The sequence below is a fragment of the Gossypium raimondii genome, chromosome 13 (assembly GCF_025698545.1).
Source record: "Gossypium raimondii isolate GPD5lz chromosome 13, ASM2569854v1, whole genome shotgun sequence".
Taxonomy (NCBI): Eukaryota; Viridiplantae; Streptophyta; class Magnoliopsida; order Malvales; family Malvaceae; genus Gossypium; species Gossypium raimondii.
Window position 1 is genome coordinate 38,096,575 of NC_068577.1, and position 8,742 is coordinate 38,105,316.

The 8,742-nt window shown below is 32.2% G+C and overlaps 1 non-coding gene across 1 annotated transcript; it reads right to left on the reverse strand.

Moving 5' to 3' along the window:
- Positions 1-341: 341 nt before the first annotated feature.
- TRNAI-UAU (transfer RNA isoleucine (anticodon UAU)) lies at positions 342-415 on the reverse strand. The gene has a single exon. It is a non-coding gene; the product is annotated as a tRNA-Ile (tRNA).
- Between the last annotated feature and the right edge of the window lie 8,327 nt (positions 416-8,742).

Below are 8,742 nucleotides of genomic sequence, written 5' to 3' on the forward strand. Positions count from 1 at the left end.
TGAATTTATTATCATATCGTCAACTTACTGTTTGTGATTTTAACTTGAGCGATCAAAATAACTAAATTATATAACGTGTGCTTAAATTATAAACCTTTTATTTTGAATACTTCAAATGAATTTTTATATATGTATAACTTAATTTAAAAATTAGGGAAATTAGATGAAAGTTTCATATTTTAATTTAATGGTATTGAAATTATACTTTCTATTCCGACATTAATATGAGCTTACGGGATAATGAAAATGTATTTTTAACTTCTAAACATAGTTTACAATAGCTGATCCGCTAGCCTGATTTATGGGCTGATAAAAAAAGCCCGAGAATTATAAAAACAGCTTGGTCCCGGCGGGGCTCGAACCCGCGACCTTCGGCTCATAAGACCAACGCTCTAACCAGCTGAGCTACGGGACCAACGATGAATATTGTCGTGTTATTTTATTTATTCTTTTTCTAGATGATGCAAAATTTTGAATTATAATAATCTTTTAATTTTAAATTTTAAAAGCGGCACTCTAGAGTATATTTAAAAAATTAAGTATATACAAATGAGACACTTGTCATATTTTCAATCATGGTGAAGTTATGTACAACATGCATTTATTTATTTGCAAAACCATAAAAACTTAAATGGATCATCTTAGTCCCTACACTATTAAAAAGAATCAAATAAGTCCAAACGTATTTAAGTTAACATTTTATTTATAAAAAGTATCTTGAATTGTAGTTCAATTCCAAACAAAAACATTATTTGCAAAACCATAAAACTTAAAATTAATAACTTTTTAAACAGAGATGATACTTTTTAAAAACAATAAATGATAATTCTATTCCAATTTATTTTATTTAATTCTTTTTAATAGTAAATAAATTAAATTAATCCATTTAATAATAAAATGATAGATATTTAGCAATTAATATCATGACATAGATAGAGGCTATGTTATTAGTTATATTACTTTTTATTGCACTAGTAACCAACAACAACATTTCGCTTTTGTAATTAAAAGTGATGTTAAAAGTGTTTTTCACTTAAATATAAAACTATAATTTAGGTGTATTTGACATTTGCGTTTGAGAGTAAAAATTATTAAAATAATTTTATTTTTATTAACTATTTAAAAGGTATATAAAAATTAAATTAAGTTATTATTTATATATCATTAAATTAAATTATTTAAATATTTTATGTATCATTGTATTAAATTATTTAAATATAATTTATCATTATATTAAATTATTTAAATTTTATTTATTATTATATTTACTTTTTTAAATATTTTATATATCATAAAATTTTATAAATAATTTATATTAATTACTTAAAAGGTATTTAAAATTTAAATTTCATGTATCATTATATTAAATTATTTAATCATATAACTTAATTATTATTTTTTACTTTCTACTATCAAGTCTAAAAATGACATTTTAATTTTCAACCATAATTTTTACAATAATAGAGAACACTAAAACTAACAAACATACATTTTCACAATACTTTTCTATCACACTTTTGAAAAGCAATTTTTTCTAAAACACTTTTGAAAAATAATTTTAAATATATATAATACATCAAAAATACTAAAAATATTAAAATAAATATTTCTCAACAAATTGAAAATAAAATTTAAAAATGTATATTTAAATAACACTAAAATAGATGTAACTTAACAAGTAAATGCCTCTAAAATAATAACAAAATTAACAATAAAACAAGTGTTATAAAAATATCCAAATAATAACAACAAAGTAGTAGTAAGATAATAGTGAAATGGTAGCAAAATAGGGAGGAAACAACAAGAAAATAACATTCAAACAACAAAATATAGCAAAATTTTGTCCTTTTGTGAATTTGGGTCGGCCCTAGGTAAAAATACCTTACCTAAGGCCCAACCCGTTTTTTAAACAAGCCCTTTTTTTTTCCACAAATTAATTTTTCAGATCTATATTTTTATCCAAATTCTCTCACTTTTCGGGCAAGCATCTAGCTTGACTCATGAACAATTCTATGGAGAACTAACCTTTACTCGACTTTTTATTATTTTTGAAGCATACATTGTATGAAATGATTAGTCAATAATTATCCAACGTTGAAAAAAAAAATAACAATAGCTACATTGAACTAACACTCGAAATCTAAGTAACATATATAACTGGTTAAATTTATCTAAATTTTTATATTCTTTGTAAATTTAGAATTTAATTAGATATGCTCATAGTCGGGTCATTCGTCTAGGCCCAAAGGCCTATTTAAAAAAAGAGAGGGTTTGGACAAAATATAAGGCCTGAAAAATAGGCTTGGGTAAAATTAAAAGCTCATTTCTTATATGGGTCAAGCCTTGGGCAAGATTTTCTTGATCTGAACCCGGCTTAGCCCGAATATATTATATTATAAAAATATTATATTAATTATACATGTTAAGTAATTATATATATTTATATTTATACTAAATCACTAACCCAATAACAATTAAACTCATTAACCCAAACCTAAAAAACAAACTTACCCAACTAAATAATCCAATCCAAAATAAAAAATTTTAAAAAGTATATTTAATACAATAAAATATTTATTATATTTATCAATGTTTTTAATATAATAAAATATTTATTATATTTATGGTTGTGTTTTTTTAATATAAATACTTTTAATATATTTTTAATGTGTTAAAGTGGTTTTTTAGTGCATTCGATGTGTTATATTTTAAAAAAAATATTTTTAAATTAAAACTAATCTAAAAAAATTAAATATGGGCGGATTTAGTCGGGCTTGGATTTACCTTTCTTAAATTGAGTTGGGCTTGGACAAAAAAGTAAGCCCATTTTTCGGGTCGATTAGAGCTTGGAAAATTGGTCTAGATACTTTGTATGGACCCGATCCGGCCCAGCCTATGAGTACCTTTAAATTTAAGCTCCCTACTTCTATTTCTAAGAATTTAGTTCCTTTACTTTTTAGATTTTAAAATTTAGTTCTAATTTTTAACTCTCTTAAAATTCGTCTATTAAATTCATTGGTGCAATATTTTGAAATTAAAAAAATACTCACTTTGTAGTCATGTAATTAAAAAAAAAGGTTATTGTAATGAACTGAATTTAGCAAAAAAAACTATGTTAACAATTAAACTTGTATTTTAAAATTTAAAAATAAAGAGACTAAATTCTTTGAAATAAAAGAACTAAATCCCAAATGTACAAAAAACATAGGTATTTAGAACATATTTTAACCTATATAAATTTATAACTTGCATCCCCTAGTATATATATAAGATTTTGTAGAATATATAAAGAGAGCTAATCCTATGACACTAAATGCAACAAGGGACCAATAAAAGTAATCAATATGAGCCCTATTTAGATTATTTGCAAACCAGCTATCTCGACCACTCCCACTAGTCACTTTCTCAATAGTAGAGATGAGAAAACTGCTTAAGAAGTTTCCAACACCAAAGATGATAAGGTAGAAAGCAAGACAGATGCTCTGCACCTCACCATAAAAAAATTCTTGAAAACCACCATTATCACAAACACTCAACTAGGCAAACATCGACCTCAAATCAACCGACGACTTCCAACTCAAGGCATCCGCAGTAATATTTGTCAAGATCATTTTTACCAAATAGTAATGATAATCATTAATCTCAAACGAGTGATTATGGTCATGTTCTTTTATAATTTATTCTTTAATCAAGTTATGAATTCCACTATTGTAAAATAGATCATGAAATACATAAGTCATGTACCTAATATACCAACTTTTGACTTTAATACCAAAGAAACGTATGTTTTCAATATATTAAACTACATGAGTTAGGTTGTAAACCCCAAATTTCGTATGTGTGATTTGCTAAATTTCGTCATAAGTAAGTATTTGCCTTAGTGGTTAAGTGATTTGTGTATGTGTTTGAGGTCTTGGGTTTAAGTCTTTTGAAAATTTTGTTATTTTTGTTCCTAGCCTTATCCTTAATTGTTTGGCTTATATTATATTTCCGGTCAACTCATGTCAAAATGAGCTTGTTGGTTTAAGTGGTAAGGTGTTAGCTTGCTCTAAGGTCTTGTGTTCAAATCTTCGAGTGGACGAATGACAATAATTTTTGCTTCTCTATGTGTGTGTCATTTAAGTATTAGAGGTTTGGTGGAATTGAAATTTTATGGTAGCTGGATGAGGATTAGTGGAATAGATTTTGTGGGATTTGGTTGGTAGTGAGGGTAGTGGGGAGTTGAGAGTATTATCTTGAATTTAATTTAATTTTTAATTGTTTCCAAAGTTCCCTCTTTTCCCCACGCTTTTGTTCCTCTACAAATTTTCTTATGATGTTATTTTTTAGGTCCCTTCCCATTTTTTCTTTCTTCAATTCTGACATCTTTTTGCTCTATTGAATCGCTGTAACTTGGATTCTTTTAGTTCTTCTTGCGGTTTGGTAAGTAGGGTTTATGTGTGTTCTCTTGGTTTAAGGATTTTTGGAGTGACGAAGTTGTGGTAACGGTTTTTGTAGCAGGAAATTAACAGTTGTGAATCTGTTGGTTTAGGTGGGAATTGTGAGTTTAACACTCCTCCAATGAATTAATTCTCGTAGGGAAGTGTTGTTCGTTTGAGGGTAAGTGATTCTGTCGATTTGGGATAATTGTGGTTGTTGAAGTTTTGATTATTTGGGAAGTCGATGGACTTTCGTTTCGTAAATTGGAGTGTTCATGAGGAATAATTTGTTAAGTTTGTGATGTTTTTAGGTACTGGTTGTCTCGTGGGGGCATTCGTATTGAATCTAGACTAGGTGTGTAACGAGAAACCCGAAAAATAGCGACCGACGAAAACTGAAATTGGGAACTCTCGACGCCACATGGCTATGTGCTACGCCGTGTATGACAAACAGTCTAGGCCATTTTGGGCCTTGTGGACCACACGGATGTGTGGGCTCAAAATTTAAAAATTTTCCCTAGGGTCGTACATGTTGTCCCGATTGACTATGGGTTTTCCATGGGGTCGGTATGTGGTTATATAAGCTATAAAACATAAATTCAATTAATCTGTTAGTATGAAACTTGACGTAAATAACGTTTGATATGTATGATCTATTATGTATAAAGCATGTTTTACATATATTATACGAGCATGTATGATATCTAAACTTGGGCATCTGTTATTTCTGTTTATATCTGATTTCGGGGCGAGACATATATTATGAGGAGAAAGTGTTCTGTGAGAGGCGATATCTTTCCCATTATACTTGTAGCACTGTTGCGATTATTCTGAAAAGTATCATACCGACACTAAGTGGTGTGTAGGGCTGGATGGGTCTTTAAGACCTATATAGTGTGCAGGGATGGTTAGAGATGGTATATTACGAATGGGGGTAGGATTGTAATTTACATATGCTTCTGATTCTGTATGAGATACACATATGTATCTGTTCTGTCACATTGTAAATCTGGAAATAAATCTGTAATTTTTTTTGTTAAGTTACATACTGAGTTTCAAAAACTCACTTTCTATTTGTTTGACACTTTCAGGTAACCCTCAGACTTAAACGGGTCAGTACGATGGGAGCTCGGTTATGTCCATATTTTCATGAACTTATTTTACTTCAATTTGACTTATTTAAAATTATGGTTTAAGAGTTTTGTAAATTTTAGACTCTCTCTGAACATTTGGGATAACTTTTTGTTTTGGATTTTTAGTTTGGATTTTTTGTATGATACTTGATTAAATGACCATATTTTTGTAATCAACAGTTTTTGATAAAACAAACTCGATTTTCCAAAATATAACGATCTAAGATTTTTCCACTGCAACATATTCGATTTTATTAAAAAATGTAAACAAACAACGGTTTTAATTAAATAAACGTGACAAACATGTTTTCAAATAAAACATGTTTTTTAAAGTAACAAAGGTTCACGCTGTTTTTAATAAACGAAAACTGAATTTCAATTCATTTTATGTAATCACTCCAGATTCGGTCATAACGTCCAGGCCGAGTTTGAGGTGTTACATTTAGTGGTATCAGAGCTAGGTTACAAAACTCGGGCTGTAAAATTTTGGGTTCAAAATTGTATTTGTAAAAACTGTTTTCTACGTAAAGCTTAATTTTAAATCTGAAAAGTAAGTTGTGGAATATTGAGTCTTCGGCGCTGATCATGTAAGTACTTCTGACTTAGAAAAACTTTAGTTTAGAAACTTCTGAAATGATTAGAACTGTATTGTGATAATTAGAGACTGAAATATCTTCGAAACTCTCTCTGATAACTTTTGAGTATAAAATATCTGCTAGTAAATACTAGAACTAATTCATAAAATTCGTAATGTAGATATTTATTAAGATAAGCATTCGTGGATCACATGGACGCAGTACTGGTGGGCGCAACGGGCGCCGTAGTGGGACTCGAGCTGAGTCGTCTTCAATGGGTAGTATGCCCAATATGGATACGAGTGAGACACCAACTACACCTACTGTTGAGACCAGGTCTCAAAGTCGCTTGATTGAGGACGACACATTATCCCAAGCTATGCTTAGAGTGTTGGAGAGGGTCACTAGACCCCTATTCTAGTTCTCAGAGCCGTGGGTTGGTAACTAAATGACTCCAATCTAACGATGCGAAGTTGTTTAGAGGCATCACTAGAGTCGCCCTGACTATGGCCGAATATTGGTTGGAGGCCACTAAGAGGATCATGAATTATATTGACTGTATCCCTGAGTAGAAATTGAAGGGTACAGTATCTCTGCTTCGCAATGAAGCATATTAGTGGTGGTTAACTGTTGAAGAGGGTACTCAGCTGAATTAGATTACTTAGGATCAGTTTAAGAGCGCCTTCCAGAGTAAATATGTGGGGGCGAATTATGTGGATGTTGTAGACGCAAGTTTATGAACCTTACCCAGGGGGATAGCACTGTGGCCGAGTATGAGGCCAAATTTCTAAGACTGAATCATTATGCTCGTGGGATGGTATCAATTAAGTATGAGAAATGTGTCTGCTCCACAAAGGGATAATTTAAGGGTTTTGATAGCTCCACAAAGGGAGCGGGAATTTTCTGTCTTGGTGGACAAGGCTAAGATCGCTGAAGAGGTTAAGCGCGTTGAGCGCCAGAATAGGGACCGTGAGAAGGGTAAGAATAAGAGGGATTCAGAGCCCTCTAGTTTTGCTCAGAGGCCTAAAAATGGGCTACATCTGATGGGCCTTCGAGAGTTAGGGTTCCAATTGCTCCTATTGCGGCTCAGCCATGTAGAGATTGTGTTAGATGCCATTCGGGCGAATATTGGAGAAGGTTGGGAGCGTGTTTGCAATATAGGTCAGTGGAGCACCGTATCAAGGATTGCCTACAATATTCTAATCAAATGTAAGCTTTGGCTTCGAGATTTTTTCAGCCTCAGCGGACAGTTTAACAGCCGCATAGGGGTCGTGGTCCGACCAAGGGTGGTAATAGTATAGGTAGAGTTAGACTGAGGCGAGGCAACCTGCGTTGGTTTATGCTGCTAGACATCGTAAAGGTAGAGACGACGCTGGTGTTATTACCGGTACGTTTTTTATTAATACTACCCCTTATTTTGCACTGATAGATGTAAGTTCAACACATTCTTATGTAGCTAATTCTATTTTCGTGAACTTGGGGATTTTTTTGAAAGCATTTCCGATGAGATTATTGTACTTAGTCCGTTGGGTTAATCTGTTCGGGTTAGTAGACTGTATAGGAATGTACCATTGGAGATACAAGGGGTTGTGTTTCCGGCTAATTTAATGGAGCTACCATTTGGAGAATTTGACTTGATTTTAAGGATGGACTGGCTCGTGGAGTGTCGGGTTAGTTTGGATTGTGCTACTAATAGGGTACTTTTGAGATCTGAGAATGATGTTGAGGTGGTTATGATTGGCAAGCGTTGGGATTACTTATCCAATGTGATCTTCGCTCTTATGGCCGAAAAGTTGGTTCAAAAAGAATGTGAAGTGTATCTAGCTTTTGTGAGTGATTCAGCTTCTATGGGTTCGTCTGTTGAAAAAATTCGAACGGTTAAAGAATTTTTAGAGTTTTCCAGAGAAGTTATCGGGTTTGCTTCTGAATCAGGAAGTTCAGTTCGAAATTAAGATTTTACCGAGTACAGGTCCGGTGTTCATTACTTCTTACCGTATGGCACCGAAGGAGCTTGTGGAATTAAAGGCTCAACTTCAGTAACTTATTGATCGTGGGTTCATCCGTCCTAGTGTGTCTCCGTGGGGGACACCAGTGTTATTTGTAAAGAAAAAGGATGGTACCATGAGAATGTGTATCGATTATCGTCAGTTGAATAAGTTAACAGTGAAGAATATGTACCCACTTCCGAGGATTGACGACTTGTTTGATCAATTTCATAGGGCTTCTATGTTTTCTAATATAGATCCTCATTCTGGGTACCATTAGCTTTAAGTTAAGGAGGTTGATGTCTATAAGGCTGCTTTTAGAACTTCATTTGGTTTGACGAATACTCTGGCAGTATTCATGAATCTTATGAACCGAGTTTTTCAGCTATACTTGGATCAGTTCATCGTAGTTTTCATCGACGACATTTTGGTATACTTTAAGATCAAATATAATCATGATGGGGATCTTAGAGTAGTTCTTCAGATACTCCGAGAGAAATAGCTCTACTCTAAGTTGAGTAAATATGAATTCTAGTTGAGGGAGGTGACTTTTCTGGGGCATGTGGTTTCTACAGAGGAGATCTAAGTTGATCCTAAGAAAATGGAGGTTGTGCTTAAGTGGAAACAAGCC